The sequence below is a fragment of the Lates calcarifer genome, linkage group LG10, assembly GCF_001640805.2.
Source record: "Lates calcarifer isolate ASB-BC8 linkage group LG10, TLL_Latcal_v3, whole genome shotgun sequence".
NCBI classification, from domain to species: Eukaryota; Metazoa; Chordata; class Actinopteri; family Centropomidae; genus Lates; species Lates calcarifer.
In genome coordinates, this window is record NC_066842.1 from 18,182,694 (window position 1) to 18,195,728 (window position 13,035).

Below are 13,035 nucleotides of genomic sequence, written 5' to 3' on the forward strand. Positions count from 1 at the left end.
TCAATAGTTTCACTCTCCTCCAGGAATTCTGCAATAACTTAGCTTTGCTGAACCCACATTTAAAAAGTGCAGTTGCACAGTAAAAAAGCGGATATCCTCACTGTGGAAAAAAATGTCACGTCTCTCTTCCAGTAAACCATGTTAATTTTACAAAGTAATAATGATTCATTACACAGTTACAACAAGCTCTTAGAAGATTGATTTCTTTTTCCTTTTTGCTTTGCTTCTTCTGTCTTTTCCCATCATCTTACCTCTATCATTTTCGATTTTATTTGTCCAGCTTTCACGTCTTTTATATTGCTGACTATTGATCATAACAAATCCTTCTCTGGAGAAAGATAATGATAGTAATAAATACTGTATATATATATTCACACATTTATAATTCTTCAGAATATACATTTTCATATAGATCACTTTAAAACAGATATTATAGCAGAGGATATAGTAACACAGCTCCACAGTGAGTGCACAGGTGACCGCGAACACAATGTTCTGCACCTGCAAAAGACCCTGAAACTCCTCATCTCCCGCTAGTCCCTGAACAACAGATTCATCTCATGCAACTCATCCATTTCACTCTCTTTATCCATCTCTTTCTTTCTTCTCCCATCTCTGGGCACAGCGCAGCTCTCTGTTCATCACTGGGTAGTCAGTGCCAGAGCCACTGCTCATTACAGCCCCACATCTGCACTCAATAACAGGCCACGCTCTGCATGAATAACGGCAGTGTTGCAGACATGAGCGAAATGTCAGTGGAAGGCTTTATTACTGGTGGGCAGAGCTGTGTGTATGTGTGTGTGTGTGTGTGTGTTTGTGTGTCTGGTAGGCCTCTCTTCGGGTCCTTGCCGCTCCAGTGCAAAGGCTGTGGGTAACCTAGCTTAACCTCTGACCCTGCTCTTCCCCCTGTGTGACCCTGCCCCTTGCCCCTGCCTGAACCCCCTTTTAGCCCCTCTGCCCCCTCGGCTTCTGGCAGAGATGGATGAGAAGGAGGCCGACAAGAGATCACACGCATTCTGCACCCCTCCTCAATGAAAACAAAGCGTGTGGCATTTAAGGAAGACTGGGAGAACGAAGCTTTAATCTGACAGGCTGACAGGCTACAGCGGCCTCAGACAGACCTGGGGAACAGCCTTGGAACACAGTGGTACCACACACAGAGGAGAAAGAGGGCGGGGGGTGGGGTGGGGTGAATAACCTCAGATAGAGATGTTTCTCTGCATTCCTCCTGTTGTCCAAGTGAGCTGTAAATATTTGTCAACACCCTGCAACATGCCTTTTACCTTTCCCTACTGTTTCTGTTGAATGAGCCACATATCAGGGATGCCTGTCTGAGCATCATGACCTGCAGTGTCTCAGGTGGCAGCCCAGGTCCCTTTATTGCGGTGTTTGGTTTCCCCAAAAGCACCTCCGGCTACTTGTTTGCCCTTCAAGTGAAGAAGTAAAACATGGCCTTTCACTTTTACAACACGAAATTGTGGGAATAATGGAACAGAGGAGGAGGAGGATGTGGAGTGGTGACCCGCCTGTCAGGACGTCTAAACAAAGAGGGAGTGGAGGGTCAATCAGACAGACGCGACCTGATAAGCCCAGTCCAGGACTCCGCTAGCCACTGTTTACTCTGCAGACATACCACTGACCCACAGTCACTTCCTTCCAAGTTGGTCCCAGAGATGGAGAGGGATGAGAGGGAAAAAGGACGTAAAAGGACAACATGATGTTGGGCACTGTATGCACTGGAGAAAATTGGGAGTCTTGAAAAGAGATTTATGTTTCTTGTGTTACAAGGGTCATAAATCAGAGAAAGAGCAAAGTTTTTTTTTTTTTTTTTTTACATTAAATGTTAGATATTTAGGAAGAAAAAAGGAAATGGAGAAAGAAGTAACAAGAAATGAAACAAAACCAGAGGTGAATCCAGCAGCAGCTGAACATCAGTTTCACTGGTGGGATCTGGAAAGGTGATGTAATTTAGAGAGAATGGTTGTGGTTGCCTCTACAAAGAGAGGTTTACTGGCCCCAGGCTGGCTGTCTAGAGGGCACACACATCTCTTCGCAGACACCGGGAAACACAGGGCCATAAAACTGAATGTGCTCATGTGTGTAGCACCTCATAAATTAGGCCAAATAGCCATGAAATAATACCCCAAAACATCCATATTAGAGAGAAATCTGTAAACAACTTTTATGTCACTTCGAGTAAGAGCCTGGCAGCCTTTTGACATTATCAGCTCTCCTGATAATTATTCTAGGGGAGGGGGTGGGGTTGGTGGAGTATTTGGCCTTTCCTCTCCTCTCTTCTGCTCTCCCATGATTTAGATCATGACTCCATCAACTGAGTCTCCCCATTCTGTTTTAATGATTACTGTCATGGACATAAGCCAGCAAACATTTATCACTAAAGAAGACATATTACTCGAAATCGTGGGGTGAGGCTCCTCTCATCCCTGATAACATATTATCTATTGGCTCAAGATGTTGACAGGAAACAAATTCCCAGGGATGACAAAAGCGTGGAATGCACTACAAGGAGGCTGTCTCCCACACTCCCTCAGAGAAACCCCCCACCCTCCCCCTGCACTCCCCCATCTCCTCCCCTCTGAAGGATGTTTTTGTTGGGTAATTGATGCAAAGGTGCTATTGATAAGAAAGAATGAAACATCAAACCACCTCTCAGAGAAGCAGACAGGTTCGGGGTGGGGGGCTGTGCGCGGGTCGAATCAAACGTCTTGAGAGAGCCGCCAAAAAGGGAGGATTAATCAGTCTTTCTTCCCCATTTCTGTTCTCACGTATTCTGTTTTCCTTCTCTCTAACCCCTCCTCCATCAGTGTCTTTTTCACCCTTGCATGTGTGTGTGTGTGTGTGCAAGTGTGTGTGTGTGTGTGTGTGTGTGTGTTTGCTCCATCCAAAAACCTTGTAAAATTTTCAGAAAATGAGTCTGAAATGCAAATTACGTGTTGCAAATGGTGTATTTCTCTACTGCAAATTAGATCATGTGACAACAGCTCAAATTTGACATCTTGTATTCATCACATTAATGGTTACCTAATGGTTAAGGTTAATGTGAGGTTTAGGCAGTCAAAGATTTGGTTAAGGCTAAGAAACTAAAACAATTTGGTATATGGTTTAGGTTTATGGTTGTGGTTAGTGTTTGAAAGCCTTTGGTCATGGTTAAATAAGAAAAACTTACCACAACAACATTTTTTGTGCCTACCTTGCGTCTGTTTCTAGTTATGCCCCTGTCGTCATCTTTTCTTGCATTCTCTCACTTTTGTACTTATTTAATACAATTCCAGGCGATGTTTTCTATCTGTGTGGTTTGTTGGTGTGTATTAATAAATGAGACACGGAGAGAAGGTTGATCACTTACATAGGAGATTCAAATTGGCCAAAGCCTTCAAACTCTTCCACCTGGACTTTATAAGGCCCATGCCGGACAGACTTTGGCCTCTTTGCAGCAGACTGATGTCATAGGTCGAATTCCTGTGCAGAAGTAGGCCAGGGCCCTCTATGATAACAGATTGCTGACTAATCATAGAGAACAAGCCAGGGGGGAGACAATGCTCATGCTCAAAGGAGCTTTGTATTGACAGCGACTCACAGAGTGCCTCGATCCGACCAGGGCCTCAGTGACGGAAGGTCCCCGTCCCAAGAGGTGGTTGCTGTTTGAAGCAGGCTGAGAGTGGCTTTATCAACAACTCTGTATGACAGAAACATAGTGTTTGTGTGTGTTTTGCTACTCCTACTGGAGCATGTGTGCCTATTTCTTATCTAGGCCTTGTATCTAAGAATCCGTTAACTGACTAAAGTCCAAGGTAGGCGCAGAGCGTAGCTAGTATAGATTCAGTTTATTGTTCTGCTACTGAGCAGATCTCTTACTGTGGCCTCTTTGAGAGTGGAGATGCCTTTCCATTGTGAGAGGGGAAGAAGAGAAAACAACAACAACAAAAGGAAGGGGGTAGGGGACTCTCTGCTTATTGTGTGTATGTGTGTGTGTGTGTATTGTGTGCGAGTGCATGTGGTGTATGTGTGTGTTGCAGACATATTGTGTAAGGCTGAAGTTGCCCAGAGGGGGGTTTGGGCTCGTCTGCTCTCAGGGCTGGGCATGTTCCTCGAATGCCGACCCTGGAATTCCACGGCCCGGGGTCAGGACTTTTATTTGCAGTCCCACCTTACACTATTCCCCAACACACACACACACACACACACACACACACACACATACACACACATCACTGATCTTGTGCTGGCCAGGGGAGAGCAATAGCTTCTGTAACTAAAGTATTTACTCATATGCTAAGGCGGGTTTAAAGAGAATTTGCTGCCAGCAACAACTCCTTCAATCATACACACTGATACAGCACTATCAGATAAAGCAGTGCAAGTTCTATCATGCATATTATGGTGGCAAGGGTCAGATCACACAAAAAAAATTTTAAAAATGTGGATTTTTCAGAATCCACTGATTGAACTGCCTGACACTGGCTGAAAAGCCTCAGCATGTGTCCTCTACACACTTCAGACTGAGGCTGGCAGTTAACTCTAGAAGCAATCAATTTCACTGTGTCTGCACAGGTAAGATGTCAGGATTATGACTAAAAAGAAACTACATATATGGCTGCAGGCTGGCCTGCTGAGCTTGTCAAAAATTTGTCATGGCCTCAATTATCTTTCATTGACACCCTCACCTGCAACTAGTCAACAATTTGATGTGAGTTGTGTAAGTCTGAAAAGATGTCAAACTTGATTTTGTTTTGAGCATACTGTCCTAAACTTTCTCCCACAGTGCCTCAGGCTGTTCTGACCTATTCACCTGCTTAGTATAACATATTTTATGATGTCTCGGTTCCTGTTGGTGTACAGTTCCACAGCTGCATCTGGTATGATATACATCTTTAGTGTGTGTGCTGTGAATCACTGTCAGATGAGAGGTTGTTGTAAATGTCAGCTATAGGGTGTCCAGCTGTACTGCTGTCTGTGTCGGAAAGCTTTTTGGGAACCGCTGTGAAACTCTTGAAGTGAAACTCCCAGTAAACTGTGCCGGGGGTTAAGTCAGCTCAGCCCAGCCATTTCAGGACAGTGAAAGAGTACATTGGGAAATATACAGCCTCGTATGGAAAACAACTTCAATAACGTCAACATAATGGCTCCTCTAACAAGGACCATACATTTAATGATACTGGGACAACCTGGCTTTGAGGTTGTAAAAATGGTGTTTATTATATGATCTGGCACACAAGATCAGTGTTTTCTGAGGTAATGCAAAGAGTGTGTCTCTGCATACTCTATTGAAATATATGTACTGTATATGCAATAGGGCTTGCCAAATGTGTCACAGAGCATTAGGGTCTTATTTATATCCACTTAATCCTGTGGGAAAAATCTCACTCTCTTATGAAATATATTTTGTACATTGTTCTGCCACAATGTTTCCCTGCTCTCCTGAGCTATATAGTGCATATGGATGATATATCTCAGTTACCTCAGTAACCCAGAGAAAAACATCCCTTGATGATTACAAGAAAGAACAAGTAATAAGATGGGAGTGAAGTGATATATGAGGAGCTAGAAAATAAGTTTATGTAAAGCTTTCTGGATCCAAACAGCAGTAAGGTACCTTCTAGAGTTACTTAAGCAGACACAGGCAGCAGATGATGTACTGTACTATATATTGCATGAATATTGGAAAGAAATGGCCCACACACATTACATACGGTATACAGTGTTCTGGCATGCCATGTCCTTGCTGTGGCAAGGACATTTTTAAAGGACATGCTGGCTCTCTCTTAGAATCTGAATCAGAGTCAGACTCAGCTTTATTGGCAAAGTATGTTTGTGCGTACAAGGAATTTCACTCCAGGTTCCAGCGGCTTTCGATGTACTTACCCATAGTACTAGTAACAATGTCCATGGAGATGGACATAGAGCCAAAAACAAGGACAACAAAGCTGAACAAAGATAAATAAACAGCAGAGGAAAAAGAGAAAAAAAGCAACCACAATGGACACAACATACAATATTATCTATATACAAGTCAACCATATATAAGAAACAGGTGGTGCAAGGTGTTGGAGAGTGCTGAAGTAAATATTAAGTTGGAAGTGCAGTAAGCTGCTTTACATCTATGTACAGCAGACAGCCTGCTTATATTCATATTTGAAAAACATATTTTCACCACAAAACATTCAATCCCAAAATTGATGTCACTCTTCACACAGGCAAGCTGAGAAATGAGAAATATGATCTATTGGTCAATGGAGCCAAACAAATGTAGGGTAATCTGCTACAGTGTCAGCATCTGTCTCATGTGTTGCTGTCAGTGATGTTATACTGACAATGTTGACATCCAAACCTCAAAAGCTGTGCAGGGAACACTTTCCATACCTCCTACTGTTTCCCAGGAATTTGTGTTAAAGCAAAGCAAACACACTCCAGCACACAGACAGACATACAGACACACACACACACACACACACACACACACACACTGTAGCCTAATGAACATAGCAGAGCAGCAAGCCATTACACATACCTCATTCATTTCCCTGTACTGTTTTCGCCCATTGCACATGTACAGCTGCAGACGCTGACACACACACACACACACACACACATCCATATGTGCATCCTCTCAGACACGCTATCTACCAAACACACACACAGGTACATAATATCACATGTAGTCACAAAATTGCACAGGCTCTCTCAAACTTACGCACTGTCCCATTTTTTGTGTTTGTGACACTGCGTTAGCGGGAAGCCCGGCTGTGAGCTAACCCTTCCATGTTTTTCTCGTCTCCTCTGTTATGTTTGGCACCTGTGGACTCAATGCGCACATGCACGCATGCACACACACACACACACACACACACACACAGTCCCACACACTGCTTCTTTGCCATGTGCTATAAATAAATTGAAGAAATCTAAATTCTTTCCATTCCTGTCTTAAAGACCAATGCCAGAGTTTTTAGACATAAGTCCTTTGTCATTTGTGTCCGTTCCACAGGTCATATTTCACCACTCTTTTCCGTTATTGGAATTTTTGCTACTTATAAGCTCCCACTGTATCTGAAAATGTCTTTGGCTTTGGGAAAACATATTAAAATCCTCACAGATGATAAAGATGTCACTTTTTCCTTTATATTTCTCAGTTGGGCTTCTTGCAAAGAGGATGAGGAGGAGGAGACACAAGCAAGCAAACAAATCAGACTAAAAAAAAGTGACCCTGGGGTTTGTATTTTCCAGCAAAGTGTTGTTTCTGTGTGTCTGTGGGCCTTGCAGGGCTCATTTTCACACGTAGAGTGGACGTAGTAAATGATTTTTAAAAAAGTGTTATTGTGCGCTTTAATCTCCCTGTTTTTCTGCTGTTGTTCCCCTCACCCTTCCCCCACTGGACAAAAACCCCACACTGATGACACATGGGAGCAGAGCTGAGCTGGCGGACACATCATCCCTTATTATCAGACTGCTGGAAAGCCCAGGGACCCCCAGACCCTCTGGATTCTCCCTGCAGGGGACTCAGATGAACAGGTGATACTGCTGGAATGTGGACTGGGACAGGTGGAGGCGGGACAAGCGGGTGTGTGTGTTTGTGTGTGTTTGCGGCAGTGGGGGGGCGTTCTGTGGCGTCATCCCTGTCCTCTCTGCTGCAGAATTTCCTTCACAAGCGTCTGCTGGCAAACCTCCGACAACAACTCTGGATCCTGCGCCATGTTTTGTTTGGCCGCTGTGATTATTTTCATAGAAAGAACATCTTTATTGATAAAACTTTGTCTGTTGTCCGGGTCTGTTTTGCTCACTTTCTTGTTTGGTTTGCCAGTCTGTGGCAAGAACTCTGTCTCCCTCCTGACTTGTGAAAGATACATAATAGTAGGAATGATATCTTTGTTTTTGAAGAAAATAATGTTTATTGTTGAATGAAGCAATTATCGGAACTAAAAAATAAAAGCAAACAAATACCACAGGATGTTCCCAGTTTCAGTTTTGAAATGATGGTTTTTGACGTATTTGGAGGATTTTCATTTGCCTCCTTTTTTCTTTCTTTTATCTTTGTCAGGAAAGAAAATATAAAGACAGAGGTGGGAAAGAAATCCTTCCTGTTTCCTGAAACTGTCTGCAAAAGAAAAGTAAACTGGCAACTGACATCCCTGGCAGAATTTTATTATAAACTCTATGGAAAATGACCCCACTCATAGTTGTGTCTGTCGTTAGCCTACTTTTAGCCCTGTTTTACTGGTATAATCTGTTTTGGTGTCGCTGTATCAGTTGGTTGTTGTTGTTTTTTATGCTGTCATCATGGTCAGACCTCCCTTGTAAAAGAGGTATCCAACCTCATTGGGACTAAATAAAGGTTAAGAAAGAAAATAGCTCCCTTATTTCTCTTGCTCTCTTCCTTTCAGTAATATAGTTGTAACTGAGCAGCTGTCAGATGTGTTACAGGTATTAAAAGAGCCCATACTTGATCTACAGGTACAATTTGTCACACACACACACACACACACACACACACACACACAGTAACTGACAGGTGCTGGGATCTGAGCAGCTGTCATTGTTCATGACAGCGAGGGCTGCAGGTGGCCAAACCTGCAGGGCTAATAACTGACATTATTAATTAAAAACACAGCATAGTGCCACAAGAGAGAGGCGTCTACAGCCATCAGCGCAACCTTTCATTTCAAAATTTTTAAAATTTAGTTTCAGCACAGAGGTCAAATAAAGACAAATTGTTATTTGCAGCGATGGCCTGGCAGTAATTGCTACCAGGCAGCATTTGATTCACTGAGTACACGTGGGACAAACAGAAGGTTTGTAAGCAGCAGTTTGTCTGGAGGAGCATCTCCCTGTTCAACTTGGCCTCAGACAGCGAGCTAACTCTCGCTTTAATGATAATAATAAGGCTAACATGGTATAGCCTCTCTCCCTCCGAGCCCACAATTACTAGCCTGGTACACTGCGTACGCACACAGTCTGTCTGGGGAGCAAGCCACTGGATAATTCCTGGTTACCTGTTGCAGCCACCTCTCACAAACACACTTAACATACAAATGCTAGAAAGGAAAAAAAAAGTTGGATTGTTATGAACACATATGCACAGACATGCCTTCAGGAATATGCACACACTGCACATATGAATTAGCCAAACTTGTACAAGGAGCCCAACATGGATTTGCAGCTAATTTTCAAGCCCAAAAACGTCTTGTTAAGGTGAAACCACTGACGTTACCTCACCTCTCAGGGTCATTCAAAACACCAGAGGGTATCTGCATTCAATGAGTAACAGGAAATTACTGACAATGTTCTGAGTTAATTGACAATAAAACAAGGGTAATTTGTGGGTGTTTTTGTAGCTTTGAGTTTCCACCATTATTACTCCCTTATAATACATACTAACTGCCACTATCTGCTAACTGTGACTGCTGAATCCAGGGGTCTCCCACAACTGTTTTTCTTGGTTGATGAGACATTGACGTGTTTGGAGATAATACAGTTGTCACAAAAAATTTTGAATATATGGTTTGATATGGAATTTGTTTAATTCTCACATGTTTTTCAAAGCATTGACACTCACTGCACCCACATGCAGTCCACACAGATCACTCTGAGGTATCAGTGTCAAACAGCGAAACTTATCTAATAATCACATGAGCCTGTGCACTCAGAACCACCAAAGGGCCATAAATCCACATCATTATCTCGCATTCTGCCACTTTTATGGCTCAGTCATATCCTCTAATTTACCATTATCTGGCTGAACATTAATCATGCCCATCCTCATTGCGCACTTGCACTCATTTGCACTCAAACTATCCTGTTCTCCACATGACAGCATGTGGAAGTGATTTTTGTACCACCAGATAGAGCAGGTGTGAATATTGAACTGTGGACCGGGGTCAAGTGAGGACGCTGGCTGCGTGCCGTTCACCCTCAGCACTCACTGATGCAATGTGGGCAGTTCTGAGAAGAACAAGCTGCATACACAAGCTTGAGACACATTGCACATATCCATGAGACACCAAAATCCCAAAGAAGACCAAAACAAGTCATTAAGTTTAAATACCTGAACTGCAACAGCACAGTAAATCTAAGTTTTTTTTTGTTTTTGTTTTTCTAAGAAAAAGTCATTTTTTTTAATGACATGAAGATGAAAATTATTGGCTTGTTCAGGTTGAGAATAGCAATAAAATATTAGAATTCTTTCACCATCTATTTCAGAAGTAACAAAAGTAATCAATCGGATGGGTAGATACACTGAGCTGTGTACAAATTCTCATAATAAAATGTTTCCTTCCTGGTTTTCATACAGTATCTATACTGCTTATCAGCTTTGTTTAAGTGGTACAATATAACAGCAGATAAAACCTCCTCAATAGAAGTTGTTTACATTTGAAGGCTGAGGTTTTACCACCTCGCGGTCATGGACGCATCATGTTTTCCTCTTTCTCTGCCTGTCAATTTTTTTTTGACCCTCATGTAAAGCTTGCATTGCACCATTAAAATAAAAAATTGCTCTTTTCTTAAGAAGACATGGCCAAGAAGACAAACAAATTGTCAGTTGCCTCCTTTTCTAGCACGTGTTGAAGGGGATTAATTCAACATGGTGATCCTTCCTCCCACCACACACACACACACACACACACACAGTTTCTCATCCTTGTACATGCCTGGAGGCTTTGAACTTGGTAACGCTGGCCAGGATGGTCGAAAGTGCGTCTAGTCTTTTTTGGATGTCAGCTGGCCACAGAGCTCGGTCTTCCCTTTGATCCATCCCATAACAAAGATCAGAATGACGATGAATGCTGGCCAGTCATAATATCATCTATTCTTTTCCGTAATGTCTTGCATCATTGTGCATATGTTCTCCGCTGTGGCACAGTTTACTGGTCTCCCATAGGCAGACCATTAATTGCTTGGCGCCTCTCAAGAAAAAAAAAAAAAAAACAGGAAAAAAGCAAACAAAGAAACAGTTTTGTTAATAGCCTGCTGCTGTTGGCTGCTGATTTGGCCCATGTAGTAATGCCAATTCTTTTGGAACACACACAAACATCATACTGCCACCCATCATTAGCAGGGGCTCTGTGAACACAAATGTGTGTGTGTGTGTGTGTGTGTGTGTGTGTGTGTGTGTGTGTGTGTGTGTGTTTGTATATAGGCGTGTGTACATGTGTGGGCATGTGTGTAAAGGAGCATGCACATGTTAATGTATGCACATGTGCATTCAGGTATGATTGTGTATCCATGCCTGTTTGTTTATGTTTGTCTGTGTGAGGTTTCACAGAGAAAACTTTGTCATCACTTGTGTGCCAGACTGGTGGCACTGCCATTATCTTTAAGTATACACACACACACACACAAACACACACACACACACACACACACACAAACACACATACATATATACATAGCCTTTCACTTGTGGCATTTTTGGATGTCTTCCCATCCGCATTGCTGAAGCATGAGAATGAAATTGACAGTCTTGGGCTGAAGCATGGCACAACAGACACAAACAACCGCTGCCAGCTTCCATGGCAAGTCTCAACGGACAATGGTTCAGGGCAGCCAAATGGCACAGATGCAATGTCCTTCTCGATCAATTTCCTCACAAATATTTGCGCTTTTCTGACGTGTTTTTGTCTGAATGTGTGCGTGTGTCTGGTAGTGTTGGTGCATGGGTACAACAATATCTGAGATGTCTGTAATTCTTAGAAGAAGTAGTAGTTAAACAGATATGCTATTACATTCACAATGAAAATGACAAGGGATATTCTAATTCATTAAACACATATCAATTATTTTATGAGCCGGGGGGGGGGGTTGTGCAACATGCCAGTTTTTGAATCCTGCAGAAATCTTTACAACGCAACAGACAAAAGTAGCAGAAAAACAAGGAGGAAAAAGGTCAAGGAAAGGAAGAGAAAGAGAGTGATAGGAGGAAAGAACTCTGTAACCCCTGGGCTCTGGCAAGGGCCAAAGAAATGGAGCTTATCTTGTTAATGTGGGGAAGATAACCAGAATGCTCATCTGGCTGGAGAGAGAGAAACCTCCACCAAAGCTGTATGCTGACACTGTTCGCTGGAGACCACAGACTGGAGCCTGTTTGTGTGTGTGTGGGAGCATGACAGCTGGACACACATGCTGGCACTCGCTCAACTGTTGCACAAAAGTCCAACTCAACACTTGTCATTCAAGAGCACATAATAACATCCACAGGGATCTGTGTACGGTTTATAAAAACGTGAAAAACATGCAGAACAGAAGTTAGTGGACGTGATTGTTCCCACATGGCTTTTTTTCTTCATTTAAATCAATCAAGTATTTAATTCTTTTCAAAGTGTGAGATTTGTAAACTTGAAGAAAAAAATCCTAGCTGATTTTAGTGTTGTCAGCCTACTGAGTTCATTTTAGCTGGCAGTTCTTTCAGTGCTGCTTGTCTTGTTTATCTCTACCTGAACAGAAATATTGCCAGCCACCCCAACAGAGAGTCATCCAACGGAGTTATTTGAAGTGACGGATAGGTATGGATCATGGCCTGCCTTGTAATTAAGAGAGATTGCTATTTTCCCCTTAGAATGGGCTCTCCTATCCTGATCTGTAATTATATGTTGTTCAAACATAGAGGGGAGTGTCCCTGGTTATTGTGCAGCCGGCTTTATTCTGCCTTCACCACCACAACAAGTGCCAGCAAAACTGATGCTGATGTCTGCCTTTGGTTTTAAAGTTTCAATTCTTTTCAGTTTTTCACTCACAATAAGGTATGTGTAACTAGTTTAAATGCGACAGGTTTGCATCCTTCACTGTCACTGTCACTGTTACTTCTAATGTGCCTAATGGATTGTGGCAGGAAGGCAGCGCCTGTGTGTGTGTGTGTGTGTGTGTGTGTGTGTGTGTGTGTGTGTGTGTGTGTGTGTGTGTGTGTGTAGTCCCAGGTAGTGCCCCGGTGACCTCCACATGGTGACACTGACGTGCAACAATGATGAATGCCCTGAGAGAGTGAAGTAAGGACCCACCTGGATAATGTTAAAGTTAAAAACTCAG

General features: G+C 42.7%; 1 long non-coding RNA gene across 4 annotated transcripts in view; it reads left to right on the plus strand.

Annotated features, from left to right (window-relative positions):
* LOC127142886 (uncharacterized) overlaps nt 1-8,366 on the plus strand; it is a 37,227-nt gene extending 28,861 nt beyond the window's left edge. For 3 of the 4 annotated variants that reach the window (XR_007813988.1, XR_007813990.1, XR_007813991.1), the window contains 2 exons: nt 7,152-7,230; nt 7,429-7,598. This is a non-coding gene — a long non-coding RNA (uncharacterized LOC127142886). Of the gene's footprint in view, nt 1-7,151; nt 7,231-7,428; nt 7,599-8,056 lie in introns of those variants that run through there. The other variant, XR_007813989.1, reaches the window with a different exon arrangement.
* The last annotated feature ends 4,669 nt before the right edge of the window (nt 8,367-13,035 follow it).